This window comes from Pithys albifrons, chromosome 3, assembly GCF_047495875.1.
Source record: "Pithys albifrons albifrons isolate INPA30051 chromosome 3, PitAlb_v1, whole genome shotgun sequence".
Classification (NCBI taxonomy): domain Eukaryota; kingdom Metazoa; phylum Chordata; class Aves; order Passeriformes; family Thamnophilidae; genus Pithys; species Pithys albifrons.
In genome coordinates this window covers 77,658,586-77,683,218 of record NC_092460.1, presented here as the reverse complement: position 1 = coordinate 77,683,218, position 24,633 = coordinate 77,658,586, and positions in this window count along the sequence as shown.

The window sequence follows — 24,633 nt, the reverse complement described above, 5'->3', positions numbered from 1 at the left end:
ACTACAACATAGTATAACACTCTAAAACTCAAATTAGGATTATAATCAGATTAGCATTACAGTTGGAAATGCTGTTTGATCAAACTACAAGTGGCAAATAAAGGTTCTTATGAGAATATGCTTTCTATTTTATGTTTTGAATCCAGGTTAGGCTTAGAAATAGGGTTAGGATTTGGGGACATTTAGATTGAAGAATTAGTTTTAAGACTTCCTGTAACACAACAAGAGCTAACAGTAATGTGCAATTATTTGTCCTGCTATATGTGTAGATATCTGTGAGGACTGAATGCTATTATGCTTTTAAACATTGTAAAAATCATAGAAAAAATTTCCAAACTTCAAGGAAGCAACTGTCTGTTTGCAACCACCGAAGCACCCTCCTCCTAATGCCTCATGACTGGAGTTTGGACTGTGACTGGGAACTTGAGATAGGACTATTCTCTAATCATCTCAGGTCTCAGCAGAGGTAAATAAGGCTCAGGAAATAATGTCTTTGTGCTAAGAATACGCCCTAGCTGAGCTCAGTGGGTTGCAGGAGAGAAGGGTTTTGAGTGTATGATGACAAAAATCTCTCCAAACCCAACCAAAGGAGTAACCCCTCACCCCTCTGGGAAGACCATGTGCACAAGGGGAATTCATGTGAGAGGCAGCAGAGAAGGGTCATAAACCATAAAAGACCCCCAAAGCACCCCCGTGACTCATTCCTGAGGCCTTCCACCACCAGAGGACTGCACAGGATTCAAGTGAGGTAACAAATCCAGAGCATCTCGCAAGAGACTGCACAGATTCTCCCCCAAGGGAGTTGCCTGGGGATCTCCTGAATGTATATTAATCCATTGAATTCTATGTTTTGGGGGACTCTAACCACCAGGAAGACCAGAAGAACCAGACCAATGAGATGCCACTGGGTTCCACAGTGGTGATACATTTTCTATTTTAATCTCTGTCACTTTATTTCTTTCCTCTCCTCCTCCTTTTTCCTATTTCTTTCTATCTCTCCTTCTGTGCCTCACATTTACCATTAAATAAAATCCATACTATTGACTCTGGCATGTGGTCTCTTTTGCACCTTAATTTGGGCAGACACATTTCTAGTAATTTTAATAACCAGATCACAGCAATATCTTAAGAAGTTAAGGTTCAAGGTTTGAGGTCAGAATCCTAGGGTGAGGGTTCCAGGGCTCTATTGGCTGAGCAGTCCTGCAAATAATTCCAGGGTGAAGTGAGTGTTGCTTCAAGTAGGAAGACACATTTGACAATTTGACTGCTAGGAACAGAATCATAGAATCATAAAGGTTGGAAAAGGCCTCCAATATCATCAATTCCAACCTTTGACTAAACACCACCATACATCTAAACCATAGCACCAACTGCCATATCCAATCATTTCTTGAACACTTCCACGGATGGTGACTCCATCACCCTCCTTGCCAGCCTGTTCCAATGCCTGACTACCCTTTCAGTGTAATTCTTCCTGATGTCCAACCTGAAGCTGCCCTGTCACAGCATGAGGCCATTTACTGTTGGCCTGTCACTAGTTTCCTGGGAGAAGAGACTGACCCCCAGTCTTGCAACAATCTCCTTTCAGGTACTTGCAGAGAGTGATAAGGTCTTCACTGAGCCTCCTGTGCTCCAAGCTTATCAACCCCAGCTGCCTTAGTCACTTCTAATATGATTTGTTCTCTAGACCCTTCACCAGCTCTGCTGCCCTTCTGCAGACACGCTCCAGGACTTCAATGTCCTTATGGTGAGGGGCCCAGAACTGGACAGAGTACTCAAGGTCTGGCCTCACAGTGCCAAGTACAGAGGGGACAAGGTTTTGTTGATCCCCTTCCTTGCTTTACCTATTGAAAACTATCATTCCATGGTTGCTGTGCCCAAGAAAGGCTCCAAGTACCATATCTCCCACCAGCTCTTCTCTGTTTGCAAACAGCAGTTCTAGAAGGGCACTGTTCCTGGTAGGCTCGCTTACCAGCTGTGTCAGGATATAGTCTGAATGAGAGTTCAGAGTATGATTTGATGAATTACTGTATTTCTTACATCTCCTGCAAGGCCTCCAGATCATGAAAGCCTAAACAAAAGATGTCAGAGGCCTTACTTCCATTACTACAGCACCAATTGCCTTATTAATCACCACAGAAATGCTCAGGTTAGTTAGGATTCAGGTTTTTAAAACTCTAGTCCAAACAGCCTAGTTCAATACCATGGAAAACATAATTTTTCAGTTTATGATTATGGTTAAAGGTAACATTCAGAAAAGTGAAGGCTCACAGGTGTGATACTGATTATTCTATTAAAGCAGAAGAAGAAAGATGAGGAATGGTGAGAGCAGGGGCTGATATGCTATTGCTAGTATTAATTTAAATATACTTGTTTAACCTTAATTTTGGTCTAAATTTTAAATGATAGTTAGACTGTCTTCCTAATCCAGCTCTACACAGTTGAATTTACTGGTGGGTCAATTAAAGTTTACAAACATAATGATAGCTGATAGTAAGAGAAATTATTTTCCGAACCAGGTGCAGTCACAGGGCCTTCGATAAAATTACAAGTTGGCAAACGGGCTGAGAGAACTGTGTTTATTGATTGATCTTGGAAGGTCTTTTACTGCAATTTAATGGTGGATAATAATAGACTATAGCTCTTTCAGACATGGGTCTGATTGCTTGATCAATAATGTAGACCAGTGAAGAGTGAAGATTTTCATGGAATATTTCAGAAAGAAAAATGATGGCTGTATCTACCTGAGCATTTTGTCACTTGTAGAGGGGGAAAGAGTGCATTGTATTAAACCATGGTTTACCGTTTGGATCAATGGAAGCATTGGTCTTAGTGACAGAAAAAAACAGCTGAATGTGTGGTGTTTTTTTCCTCTGATGAATCCCAGAATTCCTGTAGGACTAAGTGAGTTACTGAAGAAAATCAGAAGTCAAACCATACTACAATATCTAACTAGTGAAAAGGGACATGTGTTTCGTAAATCAGGCCAGCATTCAGGCTAGGTCTGGATTTAACTGTCTTCAGGTTAAGTGTAGAAAAACCAAGTGTTTGTTGAAGTCTCTGCAGCCCAACTTGTTTTGAAAGAGACAATTCAAAGAAAGCTGATAGTTTTACTGCCAAGAAAACTGACCTATGTTTATTAGGCTTAGAGTTGGTCTTCCATCAGGTAAGTGCAAATGGACAGTAGTATTAACTTTGCTGATTTTCACTGAGATGGAATTAATTTTCTTCATAGTAGCCTGTATGGAGGTACATTCGGGATTCATACTGAAAATGTTGATGACATACTGATGTTTTAGCTATTGCTGAGCAGCACTTACACGCTGCCAAGACCTTTTCTGCCTCTCAGCCCCCCAGCAAGGAGGCTGGGGGTGCACAACCATTTGGGAGGCACAACAGCTTGGATAGCTGACCCCAACTGACCACAGGGATACCCCATCATGCTCAGCAATAAAAGCTGCAGGAAGAAGGAAACAAGAATCTTTGAAGTTATAGCATTAATCTTCCCCCAGTCATCATTACATGTGATAGAGCCCTGATTTCCTGGAGATGGCTGAACACTTGCCTTGCATACGGAAGCGGTGAATAAATTTCTTGTTTTGCTTTGTGTGCATGAGCGGTTTTTGCTTTACCAATTAAACTGTCTTTATCTCAACCGACAAGTCTCTTCAATTTTATCCTTCAGATTCTCTCCTGCATCCTCCTTGTGGGAGAAGGAAGCAGGGAAAGTGAGCAGCTGTGTGAGACTGCGCCTACTGGGTTAACCCTCAACACTTTGTTGAGTGCAGTCCTACAGGCAGAGGTGAGAGCACTGTGAGCTGAAACACTTTGTTAACTGTAAGACTGATGATTACTTTGGATCCTCACACAAAACAAATCTTACTTTATGGTAAAACTTAGGATTCAGAATTACTGACAATCTTCTTAAATTTTATTTTCAACAAAAAATAATACTTGAGGATAACACTTAAGCAAGTATAGCTTGAGCAGTTCTCATGGATATGAGGTACAGAAGGTAGAGACTTCAATTTCATTAAGAAGAAACCTTTATGTTTAACTGAACACATAGGTCACCTTAAGCACAGGGCTAAAAGTACATTTTATTCCCCTATTTATTAAGTGGGCCTTCAATAACACTAATCTCTGCTAAACTGCAAAAGTTCAGCTACAAATTAACTTATACTTAGAACTTAAACAGATAGGAAATTCTGGGTGGTTTATTTTGGTTGGGATTTTATGTATTTTTGTAGTTTGGTTTACAAATGGACTTAAGAAAAGAACAAGACAGCAGTATTGAATAGATTTCCTACACTCATTTGAATCATGACTTCTGTTTAGGCTTTAGGGTGACTTCTGCAAGTCAGAAAATCCAGAAGCAAGATAATTATTTTTAGGAGGTATTCAGATTGACTTTAAGACACATACCGGTTGGGTTTAACTTAAAGTTAGATCTCACAGGGCTAATATATTTCTAAACAAAGTCTAGGGGATAGGATGATAGTTATGGTTCTCTAACCAGGGAATGTCAAAACTGATACTATAGCCTAATTAAAAGAAACCTTTGAGACAGATGAGAACAAGCATGTGGTTGATTTAATTGATAGAACAACCTTGTATTGAGGCACAAAAGAGGTGGAGAGCTAAAGTTATAGCTGAAGTTTGAATTCATTTACAGAAAAGGAATCATTGAAACAGACTGTACCGAGAAGACTTTTTAAGAGACAAACTATACAGGTTTCATTTCAATTGATCAGTTCTTACCTGACATAGTTTAATATTCTGGGCTTGACCTAGGTAATGCTGAGTTAACCTAGGTAACTCTAGGTTGTCAGATAACTGACAGCCTGATAAATTTCTATCACACTTAGACAGATCAAATTACTCTTCTCATTTTCTCAGTTACCCAAAGCACATCAAAAAGGTAAGGTATGGTTAAGCTTTTTTCAAACTGGGGTTTTGGTGGTCTAAGGAACTTTTTTATTCTTTCATTTTTTGCTTTGTAAATTGCTAACCTATTTTTTTTGTTTGGGTAATACATACTTGTTTCTTTTGCTTTGGACAAGAGAAAATTATCTTCTCTGGAGACCTTTTGACAAGATGTTTTCATGCCTTCTTCCACGATGAAAAAGGTGAGTATTCCCTGCTAGAAGAGATCCACTGAAGACAGATTCTGTATCTTCAGTCTGTCTTTCAGATGTCTTTTGGTGCATTGTATTTGAAGCCTCCATGAACCTTTTTCTCCCCCTTTGTTTCTGCCAGATGTCAACAGCATGTTTCCTCCAGGTGGGCACTCTGCAGGAGTTCTCTGCAAGGGGGTAGAGGAAGGATGAAGGGGATGAAGACTGTACTTTATACGTAAGCCTCAGAACCAACAATAACTCCCAAGTCTAGACAAGAAAGGAGGGAGAAAAGATAAGATTTCAGAACTTTCAGAATATCGTCATTACCAGAACATTAAACTTTATAGAGATTAAAGCAAGAATAAGCAATCAGCTCTCATTGAAATTAACCCTCATTCCACATGAGGGATGTGCAGAATATAACACCACGTCATCTCATATTTTGGCAAAGCCTAAAAAGAACATTCTTCTCTTGAACTTAAGAATTCATCTTCTTCAGCTGCTAACAGCCCTTTTTTATTCTGCTGAAGATATATCTAGTTCCCTGAAACAGAACCTATACATATGTGGTAGTTTTGGCTTTAGTTTCAACTAGGCCTCAATTTAGCAGGCCCAAAGGATGTGACATAGATTAGAAGGGACAAGCATCACCTGACTTAAGCAACCAAAGAGGTATTTCATATCATCTGACATCATCAAGAAGTGTCAAGAAGTATAAAAAGAGAGAGAGGAGGAGCTTCTGTCTCTTTTCCTCTTTGCCTTAGTCCCAGAAGGACGCACTGTGCCGTTCCAGAAGGAATGGGAGGACCAGGCCCAGCACCAGCTTACCACCATGTTATCTTAGGGAAGTAAAATGTTTGTTCTTAGTCTTTCTCTTTGCTTGGGTCTTTTCTCTGGGGAATAGAGTTCTCCAGAGTGATTCGTAGTTAAAATGATGGGATTTGTGTTTGATGGGGAGTTATTTTTTTGTTATTTCTAACTTGTGTGTGTGTTATATTGTAGTTTTCTTTTAATTTTCTCTTTTCTGTATAAACATATATAATTAGTTTAAGCATAAACCTGTTCCTCCCTTTTCTTGGCTGGGGAAGGGAGGCTCTGACACTCTGTATTGGGCAGTTGGCATTTTGCCAGCTCAACCCAAGACAGATAATTGGTGAAGAATGTGGGCAATGACTAAGGTCTTTGGCAGTTGTCCCAGGACCTTGGCAAGCTTCCCGGGAGCATTGTTATAGAAACATACCTTGATATCTCCATTGTTTTGGTACATCCAGAACAAAAAACATAAACAACCCAAGACAACATACCTTAAATCAAAGAATATCAACCAACACCATTCACTCAAAAAAATACCTCAGTTATTTGGGACACAAATAGTGAGCCTCAGGAGTGAAATGACTGATTTCAGAACTCAGAAAGGGAACATTGACTGGCAGACAATGACTACTGCTTCTCAGGCTCACTGTATTCTGCTTCATATTTGTCCTCAAAGATCTGAAAGCTTGTGTCTTGGCCATATTTGACAGGATTTTCACATTGCTAACACAAAGGTCACCTTCCAGCCAAATTTCTATTGCCTACTCTAATACTACAGGGTATCTTTATCATCTAAGGAAAGATCTCTGATGTTTTCTCTTACTATTGTTCTTGGAAATAGCTTTGCTCTGTTAGTTGAAGCATCCAAAAGAGAAATTCAGTTGGATACAGTCACTTTTTTTTAGAAAGTCTCAGCCCCCTATTGCAGATGTTGGACAGACCACAAAATCTGAAACAAAATGCTAAAATTACAAATACCCACCAGTACCCTCTAGAATAATTACTAGAGAAGTACTACATTCTCCATGTCTTTTTTAACAGGATTAAAAAAAAAAAGGAAAAACCCCACACACACTGAACCAAATTATATGAAAGTGGAAAATAAACTTTTCCATTTTAATATTTTAGCCTTAAAAGAGAGAAAACATGAAAAACTTGACACCATATCAAATCTTGCAAGCTGCCACATATGAACTATTAATTAATTCCAGATACACACTGAAAGCCTAGAAAAGTGTCTGTGTGGAGTTGATATTGTAGACAAGACAGCGTGACCTCCTGAAATTTACAAAAGAAGCATTCAAATGCCTTTGCATTTGAACAAGATCTTCTCTAATCTGACAATTAAGGCTCAAGGATAAATTCCAGAAGGTTCTCTCAACCAACATCAAGCACACTAATGGAATCACTGTCATTTTTATTCAGTATGGTAGCAATATAGTAAAAAAACTTTGCAATCTGCTCCTGAAGCAAATTAAGTACCAGAGCATGTAGAGTGATTACAAATGTAGGGAGGAGAACTTAGGGGTCAATAGGATTAATTTTCAGTTCTTTGGCTTTACTGTGCCAGTATCACAGAGAGCATGATAGGTTTCCTTAGAAATTCTGTGGTAGTTTTAGAGGAATCTTCTGTCCTGGTGTGTAAAATCACTCAAGAACATGCAAATTGGCAGACTAATAAAGCCAGAGGCAATTCTGTTGCAGTTCATCATACTTGAGTACTTAAGAACCACACACCAGGAAACTAGCTTATATTCCTCAAAATGTTAAGAATTTTTTGTTTGGGATTTATTGGGTTGTTTGGGGTCTTTGTTCACGTGTTTGTTTGTTTTTTAACTGCTATTCTCACTACTCTAAAGTACTATTTAGGACTATATCACTACTAGGGAGAGGCAGGTGCTAAAGTGGAAGAGGGAAAAACTGCTTGTGATCTTATGATGCACAAACACTCTAATTTAACAAATAGATTTTCTTTTTTTTTAACCTTCTGTTAGGCAAACACTTTATAGTAATGTGCTGTGTAACAAACAAAGTAAAATAGATTCTGACGAGCTGAAAGATGAAATTAAATGTTTAAGAGCCATATTAAATTTAAGCCAGTATTATGGAAATTTTCACCAGCCAAACCAAAGATTTCAGCAGTAAACTTACATTCAGCATAAGAAATTGAAGCAAAACTAGCACCCACTCACCAAAAGTCTACTTTTAGCTTTTTATGACTGAATTTCAAAGAATCACTTTGATAGGTAAATATAAGTGCTGAAACAATACAATTTTTTTGTTTTGAGGCTATTTGTTGATTTTGGAAGTAGAGTGGTAGAGAGAGGAAAACGTTCTGAAAGTATTGCTAAAATTCAAAAATCAGCATGTAAATGCTTGGTATTGATCTAAAGCTAAGCTTTCAGCTAAATGTATTATCTGTTCAAAATGGCATATTGAACAGATCTAAGTGTTCCAGAGACTGAAGATTTCCAATTTTTATGCTATCTGTAGGGACAGGGTACAGCTGTGAAGATTAACCCCAATATTCACCAAAGCTGCTGAGCTGATTAGATGCAGAATGCAAGCCTTGCCCTACATTAACATTTTCCTATGAAAAGGCAAGGTTAAATATTCCCTGACATTGCTACTGCAAAAAGAAGGAAAAACTAGTTTCATTCTGATATAAAAGAAGGAAAAACTAGTTTCATTCTGACATTGTCTGAGCTGCAGGGGGTGCATACATTTGCAGTGATTCTAGAGATAATTTGTAAATGTTGATACTGTCAGTTCCATATGCAGGAGGTGTTTGCCTGTGAAATGCCAGTATCTGACACAAGGTCAAAAGATTTTTTTCAGAAGAGCAAATGCTCTCCTCTGCTGCCATCTCCTAGGGTCTGGCAATAAGGAAAGAACAGTATGTCCCCAAAGCATGTGGTGGATAAGCAGAAAGCATGGCTTTGTAGGCTCAAATATGTCCACTATAGATTTGAAGTTCCTTCTTTTTAGCTCAAGGGCAGGCTTGCAGTTGTGTTTGCCTTGTGTCCAACCCCAAAGATGACCTTTTGCAGGAACGTGAGTTACTTCATGGCTTACAGACTGAAAAAAGGGTGTCCTCATGTCTGTTGATACTCTGCACTCAAATCAGTGTAGATTTCCATCACCTGACTGGCCAGGACTTCAGGAGAAATCAAGAGACAACATGAAACCATGGCTTCTGAACATCAAAGCTGTACTGTGTCAGAGACCAAAATGTTAAGGGTTTATTACTCAAACAACTGGCCTTTGCAATAGCAGTGGGTGCTTTGCTGATGATGTGCAAGAAAACAGCCCTGGTGTAGAGGGGTACACACCCACCACCGGTGGCTACAAGCTGGAGTTTGAGCCATATAAGGGAGAAGCTCTATAAGAAGCTGATGCCTCAGGGGGTTTTTTGAATTTTAATTGTAGCAAATGCAGATTTTAGTGTACTAGTATTTGCAGTAGCTTAACTTCAATGTTTATGCATACTAACCCTTATCCCATATCAACCCCTCAAGATTCCATTAGCTATTAGTCTTGTTTTCAAGGTAGAAGGCTGAAAAACACTTCAAGGCCTGCACCACGAGACATAAATATAGGCCGAGTGACCTCCAAGCCCAGAACACTGGAAACCTTCCAAATGCCCTGCATGGTATGAGAGAGATGAAGCATGAGAAAGAGTGGGCCCCAGTCTCCTCCAGACTCAATTCCTGATGGGGTGTGCCAGGGAGTGGGATGGGGCAGGACTGAGGGATGGGTGAATGGGAATTGGATGGACATTATTATAAAACCCAGGAAGCCAGTGTTTGGGGATGTGTGTCAATGTGTATTCCTGTGGGCCCCAGGCCTGGAAATTAAAGGACCTACTCTTTTTATCTTATCATACACCAAGGTGGCTGGGCTCCTGTTTTCTGCAGTCTCTTATGGCAACAAAGCAGATCCTGAAGAGGTGGGATAGTGCTTTTTATCATGCCAATTTCCTCCCTTACACAACTGGCTCAGCTGTAAAACTCCCTCAGCGGGGAAGGTATCAGGACATTCACATTCACATGTAGACCTGAAGGATTCATCTCTTCTAATGGGGCATAACCGGCTTAACTATGCTTATGAGAGAAGCAGTTGTCATGTTTTAGAAGGTGTTCTGATCATCAAAGATCAAAGATCCATCAAAGATCCCCAAAGCAGCCCCCAATTAATTTCTGAGGCCTTCCACCAGAGATCCACTGTGTTACATCACAGTGTAAAAGTGCCCCCCAGGAGAGGTACCTGGGCATTCCCACCTGAACCTGAGCATACATTAAACCCACTGAACTTGGTGTTTCATGGGCATCCCCCACCCCCAGTGGATCAAGATTACAACCATCATTTCAACCAATGGACATCTAGATTGCAACAATCAAGTCTCATTGCTGGATCCACAGGTGGTGTTATCTTTCCGCTCTTACTCTATCTTTCTCTTTCAATTTTCCGTATACATTTTCTTGAGTGTTAGTTTTATGCTTTTATATTGCTGTATTTCTACAGATAATAACCAAAAAGGCTACATACCTCCTCTTCAATGCAACCAAATTGTTCTGAAATAAACCTGCCATATTTATATATTTAAAAATTTCAGTCATTTAGTGTCATTTCACTCTATTCCACCCCAAGGGATCTATTATTAACAAGAACCTCAATTACTCTGCCTTCAGGGGCAGGTCATAACACCATGGGACAGCAGATCTCAGAGGTTGCTACAGGTTGGCCTTTCTTAGTCATTCTAAGAAACCATCTTCCTCTGTTGAGACACAGCAATCACTTTTACAGGGAGACTCCCAAAATCCTGTCTTTTCAAAAATGTGGCCTTGCATTCCAAGTATTTACAGACTGATTCAAAACCTACCAGCATAATAATGTCTTTGAATTTATAAAGTTTTTTTGTATATTCCTGCACAAAAGGGAAGAACTTCTGACACCAGAGGCAAGATTAATCAATAAGTGTTGAATTGATTCATATAATGACATTTCCCCTCAGCTATTCTGAATAATTTCATTTACTGAAGAGAATGAGACAGTCATTTTCATTTGCCAGTATGTCAGGGATTTCAATACAGACTTTGAATATCTACATTCGTTTAGCTGTGTCCCTGTTTGAATCAGGCTTACAATGATTCACAAAGGCATTTAAGCTGACATTCCATCTGAATTCTGGAGGTTAGTTTCCACTTTGCAATCACAATGAAAATACATAAAATAAAAGGATGCACTGGCTACAGATAAAGGATACCAAAGTAAGTACAACTGGTAATTTTTTACATAAGCTATACTAATATAGGATTATGACACTCCCTCTATTACTTTATTTACCTTTAAAAATACAGATTACATCACAACTAAGGCTGCATGTTTTCAAGCTGTTCAGTGGAACCAAAAAAACACTTATGGGTTTTGCAGCTTTCTTAAATAGATTTTTCATATCAGTCTAAAGCACACACTGCAGTGTTGTTTTTCTTCCAGTATCACTTTTTTTTTTTCTGAGAGAGAGAGAGAGAGTGTGTATACAGGGCTTTTTCCACAGAAAGGGGCCAAAATTTATGTGGAAAATCTGCGCTTAAAAATTAAAAGTTTTCACCTTATAGTAGGAAAAGAAAACATTCGGTCTTCAAAGCATGAAAATGCTGGAGAAAGTGTGGGTTCATGCCTGAAGGGCACAAAAAGTGATGTCAGTGGTTCCCAGAAGTTCAGGCACTCCAAAGGAAGTTGAGGTCACTAGTACTTCCAGCCTCTACATGCCTTGGAAGACATCACAAGGAGCTGTACACTGGGAAGAAGGGCAAGTGCCTTAGTCCCTGATCTCATAGCAGGGCAGGAGCCCCCTCTCCAGCAAGCAGGACATATCTGCCCTAATCAGGACACAAATCTGTGAATAACCTCTCAGAAAGTGTCACTTAAGCCACCTTGCTCCTTTCTCACGTAACAGGAAGAGAAGGAAGTACAGAAGAGACCAGCACAATTGTCATGAGTCCAGCAGAGTTCCCCAAGTACATTGACATCAGATCAGCACATTCTTTACCCTTCCTTAGGTTAAACAAGAAGTCCTTTGTCCCAGTCCTTCTTTTGGGCTGGCGTGTTAGGGCATGTTCATGACTCGGAGACTCTTAGCAAGATATGCACTTTTAAAGTCACAAGTAGTGGCTTGTTGGCTAAGTTACACAAAAGGCAGGTGGGATTCAGTGAGCTATAAATCCAGCCATTAGTATCCTCCCAGCCCAAGACCCTTAGCGTCTTTGCTGGCCAGATGGGCACCAGTCTAGCAAGGTGGGGTCAGCCTGCACAGCTCCAGGAATGGCTCCTCTGCACTGCCAAGCTGCCATTTTCCAGCAGCTCCATCAACTCCAGTGACTTGGCTCAATTACCAAATCATCCTGGCTAGCCTCCTTTCTCCCTGACAACTTCTTCCCTTTTAGGGTTTTGTATTTCCATACCATTTTTTATGCTGCTGAGTCTTTGAGCTACTTGATGATCTGATATCAACTCTCCTCCTGTTGACTATAATTTTATCATTCTTAACTTTCAACAGAATTTCTCCCAAGTCTTCTTCAACAAGTGTGAGCAAGGTTGCACAGCTGGGCCAAACCAGAGCTGGACCTTGGAACCCTGGGGCACAGGGCATTATACATCTAAGAAAAGAGAGTGGTTCCAGTAATGGTTCTTCCCTCACCTTCTGCTAACATATCTGCATGGGAGCAAGCTTCTAAATCCTGCCTAGGTTCATGAAGGAAATAAACATCAGTGGTTCACAACTGCTAAAATGTATCTTCAATAGCAAAGATTTTGGGTTTTACAGACTGCAATTTAAATGCCTTCACGGTATGCAGGAGGCACTGTATTTCAAGTAAGAAAGAGAGATCCAAACAATCCCTAGTGATTCAGGAGTATGGGGTTTTTTCAATATAGAAGGCAACTTAGGTGGGGAAAAACAGCACTTAACTGCAAGGTACATGCCAAAGGAGAAAAGGCAGCAAAGCACACTCTGGTATAGTTCCTTGACTTTTTCCAGCACATAAAGTATATATGTCCCTCAGCTTATAAGGAGAACATAATTTCTCTGCCCATTCACTATTCACTTTTTGCTCCATTTGGAAAGAAAAATCTAGAAATACCTACTAGCACATCTAATTACAGCAAATCAAAGTTGAGGTATTCCAGTACAGAAGAAAAATAATGCAGCTTAGGAGTAATGACAAATATTTCATTTGCCCTTATAAAACTAGCTGATATCTGTAATAAATCTACTTATGTATTTTTCCAGAAAAATAAATGGTTGCATTTGCTCAAACCACACTTGAATCAGCTTCAAAAAAAAAAAAGTCTCATTAATGTTCTTTAATTCACCTTCAGTTTAAAAGGAAGGGTTCAGTGGTTTTCTATTTCTTCCGAAGTACTGATCTAGGCAATTGTTATGTCCCTGAGCTGCAAGAGGCACCCAGGTGCTTCACATATTTTTATTTTCACCCAAGCTTTACACTTTGGGTAATTGACACATAAGGAAAATCATAATCACAATCCATCAAGGTTGTTTCCATGTGTGTCTAGCCAGGTACAGGCTCAAACAGTCTTCAAACAGAATAAGTGTTGTACTAACAGGGAATACAGGGCTTGTCCTAACAGTGGAAGTCAAGAGGCTGCACACTTCCGAAGATATGGGCTTGAAGTTTCATTCAAAAATAGGACTAATTTGATGCTCAGGAACTGATTCATAGGACCGACTATATGTCACAGTTTATCATGTTGGCTAGACCTCAGCTTATTCAGGTTACCTTTGTACTCAGTCAAAAAAAAAAAAAAAAAGGAAAGGGAAAGAAAGAAAAAAAAAGACATTTTCTAGGGCTCGGTTCAAAGTATATGTTTAAATTGGATCACAATTCACAGTGTCAGACGTGTGGGATATATTTTCATAATAAAGTCCCTCAGGTTAAAAGTTCCTTATTGCAGGTTGTTTCATTACATATATTTTGTTGCATGGATATAGCATGTGTCAAGGGGCTACATTCTGATTATTGTTACATTGAACAAAATCAGAGATGTAGAGAGCTGTAAGAATCACTGTATTTCACTCACAGCCTGATCTAAATCTAAACCCAAAGTATCAGCTCATGACAACAATCTGTTATCCGCTGCCCTACACATCTTTCCAGCATTTCAGCTCATCCTTGAAAAGACAGCAGGAAAAAATTATGCAGGAAGAAGAAAGAAAGTATGTTAGATACTACATGATGTGCATGAAGGCGTTACCTCACATTATTAACTATGTGCCTCTAGAGGTTTCAAGCTCTGAAAGCCACTGGTTTATCTTGGAGCACTAGGAAAAAGGCTGCTGAGACAGGAACCATGAGACAACAACTTTTCACCTCAGATTTGATTCACTTTGCTGACTGCTCTGTTTAATATCTTCTCATGCAGCACAGCATACTAAAAATTCACATGAAGTATCTGACATGGGAAAATTTTAACATTACTGCTAACTGTTCAATATGTGCAGACTAAAAAAACTAAACAATACTTCTCTGACACATTTTCTGCTGGAACAGAAAGGGGAAAAGCAGTTTAAAAACACTGATTAATGCATATTTTATGATACCTCGCTAATTAAGGCAAATTTCAGATTTCACTACATATTGTCCACAATTTACTCCACTACTAATAGAGTTTGAGGTATAAAAAAAGCAAAAATGTAATCGGATTTAACGATGCACTCTACACTGCTAATGTTCCCTACTCCCATGAAATGTTACAAGACTCTCTTTCAATACCACTTACCTGTGGCATCACTTAGTCCTGCAACAGGTACAGTTCATTCTGTAATTTCAGAGGAATTTTTTATAACTTTGTAGCTGAAACTCTGTTATAATGCCTCTGCTGCAACCCAGCATTTAAGAAATAAAAATGCTGACTCTCCCAAACTAAAAAAGCCACATTTTAAAGGGTTGTAAGCATTTAATTATTTTATGATTTAATGCATTTTTTCTCAGAGTAGCAGTTTGAATATATATATATAGGAAAGCCCAGGCTGAACAGCTGATCCAATATATCTGGCTAGTAATACTGCTTTTGACAAACACATTTGATGAGTAAACATATCCTCCTAGCCACCTACACTCATACCCATCTGTTCAGATGGCAAAATGCCTCTGCACTAGGTAACATGCCAGTATTAGAAGGCCAGAGAAACAAGCCAAAAGTACGGCTAAGGAGAAGTCTAAATAATATAGAATTTACCACATCTTCCCAAATTTGATGCTACTTGTAATAAGTAGCATTACACCATTGCAAACTGACTTTTAAAATTTTATTCCAGTTATGTACAATTACAGGACTAGTAGCACACAGGAAAGGAGAATTGGTTGCTCGTATAATACTCACAGCTGCCAAAAATCCTTGAGATGAATTGCAGCTGGTAGTTGAGAAATTCATTAAGGATATCCGTCAATTTACTTTGAACAGCTAGAGACAGCAGGTTCTGCAGGTGATGATAGTTCCCTGGAAACAGAAACACCTGGGACAGTCACAATTAGTGGAGAGTCTAACTACAAGGTCTGTCTCTATAATATTGGCTTGGAGTGGCAAGAAGTATAATTCACACAGTCTGAACCACAAACCTTGTCATATGTTTGTTTTATAAACCTGTGAATTGTAATTTTCAAAAGGCACAAAATATCAGAAAACTTCTTGTTCATCCAGGAGTCTGCAGCTGATGCACTCACTGCAGTTGTGTGTGTTTGCCACTGTGAAGTGGGTAGAAATTATTCTGTAATCTTAAAAACAAACAAACAAACACAAAAAAACCCCAGAAAAACCTAATTTTACATTTCCAAGTATATAATGAGTAGTATTTTCCTATGTTTGAGGTTTGTAAATTACCAAAAATAATTTTGGTTTAAGTGCTTTGGTTTTTTTCGTAAATATAATGTTGCCCCCAGCAGCTTTTAGCATATGCAGGCATTCCTTTAGAAATTATGTTTTTTAAAAAATGGAAAAATTGCGAAATATCTCTTAGCAAAACTGATGAAGTATTCATTTCTAGATGATCTGTAAAATTTTGATATGAAATTAGAAAAACATTTTCCACTTTGGCACTCAAACTCCATTTTCTAAGCTTTGGAAAATACTGATTTTAATTAGTTGGCCATATGCTGCTGTGTGTACCTCTTTCTAAGCAGAAAACCTTTGCTTTGGGATCTCTTCAAGACTTGGCCACCCAGATATATCCAAATCTCCCACTGACTGTACAAACTATTTAGGAACTATTCCAAAGCCCAGTGGAAAATATTGCTATTCCCCTTGCCCTGGTCCCCTTGCTATGATAGCTGTGCACAGCTGGGAGGTACAGTCCCACTCTTTGATAGGATTAAAGTTAACTCTGAGGTTCTTCATCCTTTCCATAATAGAGAAGAGAGAAGTTATTAATTTTTAAATGTTTTGATTTGTGATAAATCTATGCCAAGAAGATGAGTCTTTCAGTTCTCTGAGGGGGGACAATGCCAAATGTTACAGCCAGCCTGTGACTGGAGGAAACAACCAAGAATGACAGCACAGAGAGGGTGGACAGGGAGAAGATAAGCAAGTTTTCAGACCCACGCAAGATTTTTTGCCAAACTCCAAGTGATGCAGCACTATTTTCTTCATTGTAGAATCTGTAATGATCTACCATTCTGGATGAAATTTTAATCAATAAAAAGCAGAAGGAAGAAACCAAACAGAGATAGGCACTCCTTTAATAAATCAGAAAAAAATGAACCTTAAATCTAGCCTATTTTCAAGTATCATCTCTATGGATAGTATATTTTCTGTGTTAAATTGCTGTTAGCATCATGCTCTCTGCAGTAGGTCATTTGCTCTTTATATAGTAATCTAAAATTCTTTAATCTCAACTTTACATTATGAAAGTAACTTCGGCTGAAAAAAAAAAACCAAAAAAACCCCCAGCACTAAAATTTGCCGAGACATTTTGCACCATCTTCTTTTTCACTCTTGATTCAAAGTTTAAGAATAATGTAACCCATTCATTATTTGCTCTTCATTTTTATATCACATGTAGCCCAAAAGACAACCAGTCTCTGTTCCTCAAGGCTAATACCATAAAATAGTGTGATAAATAATGCTATTTATTTCTGTTCTGTTTTTTCAGCACACTGAGAAAAGCAACATCTTGCATAAGTCATAAGAAACATTTCTCTAGCAAATGTACTCATGGAAAGTTAAGTCATATACAATCTAGAAAAATCACATAGTTAATAGAGAAATAGTGGGGTTGTTTCCCTGAGTTGAGTAGAATTTCTCCTCTAATGTTTGTTTTCTAAACGAATATTGCTTTCTACCTATAGGTTCTATTTCTTGCTGCCTCAAAACTCTACTTTTCCTTCTCATTTCTTACAAGTTGCTGCTTAGAACTTTTGAAAAATAGCTATTCTGTACTAACTCATACCTTGGAGTTAGATGGGATAATGCCACTTCAAATAAGAAAAATATTATTCAGACTAGTTTGGGTTACAGGGTTGTATGGGTTATATGACAGAATATGTCAAATCATTATGGATGTGAGAAACTGAAGAAAAGTTCATTCTTGTTAAATTCAATAAAGTAACCCCAAAGGACAAAGTGTTCATAAAGCAAAGAAAAGAGAAACCTCTACTTTTAATATATTTTACTGTCTCAGCTCCAGAGCTGTCTTCTAATCATGTGTTGAATTACTTCTAGAAGTATTCTTAAATTTCAGATATACAACCAGCCTGATACATTGCTCTTCATCTACCTAAATGTACTAGAGCTATCTCTAAAGCTCCATACCACTGTTCAACTGTGCAGCAAACTGCACAAGAAATAAATACAATTATAGACACAATACAATTTGCTTGTATACAGTATCCTTCACACTTGAGGTAAAAAGTTCTTATGGACTAACTAGAAAAGGAATATTTTAAGGAGTGATTTAAGTAGAAGAAGTGATTCAGAGATCAGATGGCAAAAAGTTCCTTCATTGCATATTTTAAGTTTGGGAGAAAGAAATAAAAACAAGCAAACAATGAAGACACGGAGTTGAAGATCAGGTTGGGAAGAGCAATTTGTGAAAGAAAAACAGTGCAAAGCTATAAAAAAATTTAACAGAAAGGGGTCTGGAACTTCCAGCATGTCACACATCATTCTTCCACAAAGCATAACATACTGCCTGTAACTTCAGTTGAATTAAATATCAAGGCACTTCTGATAATTTCACTTAATTCCCATGTACATATTTAACCAATTGAGCACCCCTGCAGAGCTGGTTCTTGCCATAATATCAGAACTGATAAAATGCTGGTAGTCAATATGAATGTTATGCTATGCGCAATCTCTGTTTTAATTTCATGAAGTATAGTAAGTATGAGTAAGTATACAGCTGATAAGCAGACATGATGAGTGGCTTCCCTTGCTTGCAATTGTAAGGTGTTTCAGCAGCCTTGGAAAAAGGGTAGCTACTTAGGAGGTCTCTCAAGTAACACAGTAAACAGATAGCCCAAGAATATTACGAATTCAAAGAATCTCCAAGAAAACCGAAAGAACTGAACTTGCTACATTAGTTTTGTATTCCAAAGAATAATAGGATAATAATGGGATAATGTTATGAAAACTACCTTCCTCATAAAAGATCTAGGAAAACTGAGAGCATGGGATTTCATCATCAAAGTAAGAAAAAGTTACTCTACAGCTATGGTTCCAGTCCTGTGCTCTTGTTTATGTTCTGCATTTGTGACTCTCTAAGCAAGAAGTCAGTATTTGCCTGTACTAAAGGGGGTGAATCTTTAGTTTTACTTAAACTGTTTGTTTGTAAATGTATTTGTGGCTAAGTAAAATCTCAGTTAATGCTTGTAAGCAGAAGCAAATTGTTTGAAAACAATAGAAGGCTATCAGAAACAAGTCCTTGGAGCTGAAGCAAGATTTGGGGAAGTTGTTCCCTATAAACATGAGTAACCAGCATGAGAAGCATTCAAAAGCCTCTGCCTCCACAGAGAGGCCAGTTTTCTCAAAGGCAATATCCAATTCTTATTTAGCATAGGCTAGGCAATAGACAGATGGTTTTTATGTTTCTGGGAAATTCTATACTGTCACACTTTGCTTTTCAGTTTGTTTCCTAAAATACAGCTCGAAACAACAACAACAAATCCTTGTTTTCTGTCTAGAGTTTCAGCAAGTAGTAAAATCATTGAGGAGACTAAATGTCTCTCAACTTATTCCTACAGTGTCTGAAACAGGTAAGTTACTTACAAGTCACTATTACTGTAAGAAAACTAGACAAAATTTACCAAGTCTGATTAAACCAAAACTTGAATAAAGAGATCATACAGCCCTACAGCCAGAGAAGCAGAAGAGCCTGTCAGAACAGCATATATCCTCCTAGTTATGCTTCTTGTCTTTTTTTTTTCAGAGAGACAAAAGTATGCATTTAAAAATGAATGAAGGTAGGACCAAGCAGAGACTTTTTCAGCAATTGCTTTCATCATTCAACAATTTTTCTTAATCACAGCAGTTTCTCATGAATAAACTCAACAGTATCCAGGGGCCCGGTGATTATTCCATGACTGAATAAATGTGACTGATGGGAAATCAGAACACTAAAACACTTGAGCATTGTGCAATCTGACCAGGCAGACTTGCTGTGAAATTGTTTAGCATGTTTCATTGTTCTTAAAGTTGAAACTAAAAATGTATTTTGATATCCACAGAGAACACTATTCCATCCTTCTTTTCTATGGATTTGGGAAAAAAAAAAAGGAAAAAAAAAAACCAAAACAAACCAAAAAAAATACACCAAAAACAAAAGGGAAGAAGTTCCATCCTTGCAGTTTTTGAGAACCACTTCACATCTATGCTTTCACTTATGTTGATCATTTCAATAATAATAGATGACTAGCATTTGGTTTTATGAATATTCCAGAGACCAGTTTTTACTCTATATCAACACTTCACTATGTAAGCAATAGGAATATATACTAAAGTAATGGATATTATTCATCCACTTCAAGGAAATTCTTCTCTCTTACTGCGTCACCTGAAATAAATTTCCATATTCTTTACAAAGTTGCTTGTGAATCTCTTTTGCTCGTTACAGATGGGTAAATAAAATCACAGGAGAGCCACGAAAAGACTGCTGAGCACCTGATAGAAATACTAAATGATGCAGAGCAGGAAAGAGACTCAGATTTTCAGATTTGTGCTTAGACAACATTTTCTTCATATATGCTCAATTGTAACAAGATTTTCTCAACACAGATTCTGCCCTAGAAACTCCATTTGGTGCATTGCAGACAATATCATACCTAGAAATGTAACAGCAAGCTTGAGAAGGAACCTTAAATTTTATTTGCCTTGTGGTGTATTACAAATACTTTAACTCCTTATTTTTAAAGTCTTTGTAAGCACTCACCCACTCAGATTTATCAGATTTAGTATTAAACTTTTTAAGTGACAAGTTCAAGTTTAAAATTTTACTTTAAAGATAATTGTTAGATTAATTAAAAGTCTAAGACATCAAAATTAATGTAGCCTATGCATTAGCATTATTCCTTGTCATACATATTACTGTACAGTCTAAGAGCGAAATATGACATGATTGCAAAATACTGGTATTGAGATGAGAGATGATCCTTCTTCCAATAGCTACCAATCTCAATCAACAAGCAAGAATGGGTGAAAGGAGAGGAATATAGCATTTGTGCCAATAAAACAGAGATGGTTGTAAGCCCCATGGTAGTTCCATGGCTGATTCAATTTTATTTCCTTATTCCAGGTTTTTTGTGAGAATCATGGAAATCAGCTGCATCAGTCTCTGTGTGAACAGTTTTGTACAGCTTTTCTGGCAGCTCCCTTTTCAGGTAGAAAATGTGATTTATGCTTACAAATCCAACTGTTTCTATACTTTATGCAAGAAATATTAGAAATTTGCATCCCTTGCAAGCTCCTAGTTGTTACTATGATCAAAGTCTACAGTAGCAATTACGTGATAGAGTCAATAAGGAATTACTGAAATATGTCCCTTAGAAGAATTTGAGAAGTCTAGTAATTAAGGGAACTTCATAAATTACATGTCTCAGTTATATTCAGTGCTTGAAAAGCAGAATGAAACCTTGTACTCTGCTGAATTCTTTCATGCTGGGCATCATACTGAAGAGACAGAGGGAAGGGGGGAACAGCTGCCTTGGACACCAGCAGGAATTCAGCATTACCAAATGGTCCTACTGAGTTCCCGCAGTTTGGGCTACTGATCAGTTCAAATCCAGACGCATACTTCTGACACTCCCATTGCCTGCCCACAGTATGCACTGAATTAAAAATTGCTTCCTTTCACTCCTGTCCTGCTCTCCACAGTCACCCTAACCTGTTTGCTTCTCTTTGATGTGTCTTTCATGCAGGCCACTTTGCGATGGTGACTGGTGTTTTCACTGCTGAAGGTAATCAGAATCCAGAATCATAAGCAAACAGCTGAGAATAATCCAAAATTTCTTGTACAGAAGCTTAACTTACCATGCTGCCCAGGTAAACATAGGATATAAGGGGTTTGAAATAATATGGGGAATCCTCATCAAGGAACCTGTTCCTGGTATTTCTAACATCAATTCCTGGAATATCTATCATGCTCACTCACTAACCCCCTACACCCTGTTAACATTCAAGTCACTCCAGGTATGTCAGCAGGTAATTTTGGAGAGGATGTGTTGATTCCCAAACACATATTCTTCTCAACTGGATTATGTCATTAGTAATGAGTTTTCAGGCTTTCCTGTCTGATCCTTTTCAACCTGAAGTGTAAGTAAGGAATGTTTGTTTCACAGAAGCAAGGCAAAATTATCCAAAACAGACTCATTAATAATTTCAATATCTCACATTCCCCTTATTTAAGGGATAGTAAATCAGAAGCTTTAAGGGTGCTTTTAGCCTGGGAAGACTACAAGCTGATTTTGAGCTAAAAGGAGATAAAAGAGTAACACACAGAAGCCAAAGCTGAAAACTGAAATCTCAGAACTTTTTTTCATTTTAACCCATTTGTAAACACTTCTTCTTTCTCTTCAGAATAAATCTGATAACTTTCAAGCAAAGGCAGTTATGGAATGGCTTAAAGCAAGGTCTTTTCAACAGTAACTTTAGATGGAATTCAATTCCCACAGAATATTCAATTTCACAAAACTATGTATGATCCACACAAAGAATACAGCAGTCTAAGAAAGGCCATACTGTGTCAAGCCTAAAATCTAGGTCATCCGACATCCTGTCTCCAGGAATAGTTGACAGGACAACTAAGAAAGAGCATAAGAAAAGGGCAGGCACAACCTGATGCTTCCCAGATTTGGAGGTGCCTGAGAAGAAGCAAAGTCTTTGCACTTAAGAGCTTATGATGGATTTTTCTTTCATTATCCATTCAATACTTTTTGAAAAGGGTAAATTGGATCTATTATACAAAAAATCAGCAGAAAATTCTGCACTAGAATTAAAATATTTTAAGGTAAAGAATTTTCATAATTCATTTTGAAATAGTTTCATTTTGATTTCTTCTTTATCCTACATTGTAGCATAACAAAATATTTAGAATTCAAAGATGAAGGGAAGTATTTCTACTTTTTTGAAATTAAATATTTATTATGAATCAAAACAATATTGGAGTGGGTTATGGTTTGGTTTAGGGTTTTTTTCCTTCACAAAGAACTTTGGCATTTGGGAGTATATATTTCACCTTAAAAATTTAGACAAATTTTGACATCTTTTGAAAACAGAAGGTCCATCATACAAATAGTTACCGTCATTGCCTCTCTGCCTAGCACAAAGCTTTAACATGTATTGTGCAGGCTCTGCTTTCTAAGCTGTACAAACATTGGCTAATGCTATTTAAACATCTCCAAATCCAGCTGAAGATAACTGAATGTACAGCAAACTATGTGCACCCAGAAAATGCACAGAGGAGGAAGAGAAAGCACAGGGAGGACATTATAGTCACTTGAGATGAAAATAACTTAAAATCTTTGAAAAAAAATAAGAGAGAAGTTCAGGTTACAGAACTTTTGTATTGTCATAGAGGTGGTTGTTATTTAAATCTCTTTTTATCATTTTAGCATTTTGAAAAATTTTTTCCTTTACTTAGAAATGGTTCCTACTCAGTAACTCTTTGTATATGACCCTACAGTTATCTATTACAAAAATACTATATACACCTATTTCATAGAAAAATAAATCATCAGTCCTATTTGTTTTCATAAATTCCTAATCCATTATTACAGATTGAAAAAGTCAATGCATTCATTAAAATTAAAACTTCTCACTGTAAAGACATCTTTTTCTGATGTCTCTCCTCTGCATAATATGCTTTGGAGACCTGATTAAGGAATTCTGGATGGGAACATACAATGGACAAGGTAGTGATGGAAAGTAGACTACTCTTAACTTTCTAACTGAAACAACAAAAGAGCAAGGAAATATAATCATGTTGCATCTGCCTAGGCAATAGAACATTAGCAAAGTTGTGAACTCATAATTTTATCACTTTTGTTCTTTTTTTTTAACCTCAAACCACAAGGAGTCCCTGAACTGAAGACAAATGAATGAGACAATTTCTGTTTTCAATCTCATATGGAGTAAAAAATGTTTTTCTTCCCAAACTTCTCATTTTCAAGATGACTGATTTACTGGCTGGGCTCCTGAATGTGTCAAGGCATACGCTGTGTTCCAGCTTCTCAAATCCACCACACTGGAGAACCCAGAGATTGCACTGCCATTGCCACCAGATCTGAGAAGTAAGGTTTCATTGATCTGAGAAGTAGCATGCACAAGGACAAAAGGGATACATGCCCAGGTATCATATCTTCCAATAGAGAATGGCCGGATTAATACTCAGACAGACCTAGGAAGGTCTATAGGACAAAATAACCTACATGTAGTCAAACAAGCACAGACATCTGGCTTGGAAATCAATAATATTAGGAACTGCTGAGATAAAAAGAAGTATAATTTAATAAAATTAGAAGTATTTTGTGAGTTCATACATTACTTTGATTTGGTTCTGCCCAGCAGCGGTTTTATAAGGGGCTAAAAAGAGAAGGTCACCTTCCCCTACCCCAGTACTGCTGTGATGTAGCACAACTAAGGTGGGAAGATGAAGAAAGATAAACCACCCTCTGTTCATAGAATTACATTAAGCCTTCTGTTTTGTGACAGAAAAATGATTGTGGTTCTTACCAACCTACCAGCCAGTCTGAGTTTTCTGCAAAAGTCCAGTGTAAAATGCACAGAATTTCTCCAGCATTTATTCTTGCCCTTCCTTTGTAACAACTGAAAGACTCAGTGTAACTTGGAGAAGACGTTTAATAATTGACTTTATTTTTTTCAGTCACACAAAATAGACTTTTCTTTAAAAAATAGATTTAAAACTCCTGATTCTGTCTGATAAAAAGTGAGTTAATTATACCACACTAAATTGAAGAAGGTCATACTGACATCTGGCGGCCTTTTGCAGATATTAAAATTGCTCCCAGTAATTTCGGCAAATAATTCATGCAAGAATGGTAACAATATCAAAATGACATTGTGGTTGGGTTTTATCTGTCCACATTTAGTAGGTATTATCCAAGTCATGAGTGAAAAGACCAATCCTCATTACCATGCTGAAGTATGGCCTTTTAATTAGCTGCCATGTTAAGTG